Below are 323 nucleotides of genomic sequence, written 5' to 3'. Positions count from 1 at the left end.
TGAGAAGGCCTTCGCACCCCTGCTGCTCTGCCCCCAGTGCCTAGAAAGTGCCATGAACAGATTGTGCCCCACGAATATTTCAGTGAACACGAGACCCTCAGATCAGATCAGATCAGTCGCTCAGTCGTGTCCGACCCTCAGGCCTGCTGCAAATCTGGCTCTTAGCTGCCAAACAGTCAACTCAATGGACATGATGAGTTTAAACAAACTCTGGGAGTTGGTGATGGACAGGGAGGCCAGGCGTGCTGCAGTCCATGGGGTCACAAAGAGGCAGACACGACTGAGCAACTGAACAAAGCACAAAGGGAAGGAAAAGCAGTTGC

Source organism: Bison bison, unplaced genomic scaffold (assembly GCF_000754665.1).
Source record: "Bison bison bison isolate TAMUID 2011002044 unplaced genomic scaffold, Bison_UMD1.0 scf7180017864302, whole genome shotgun sequence".
NCBI classification, from domain to species: Eukaryota; Metazoa; Chordata; class Mammalia; order Artiodactyla; family Bovidae; genus Bison; species Bison bison.
Note: the sequence above shows the minus strand (reverse complement) of the source record.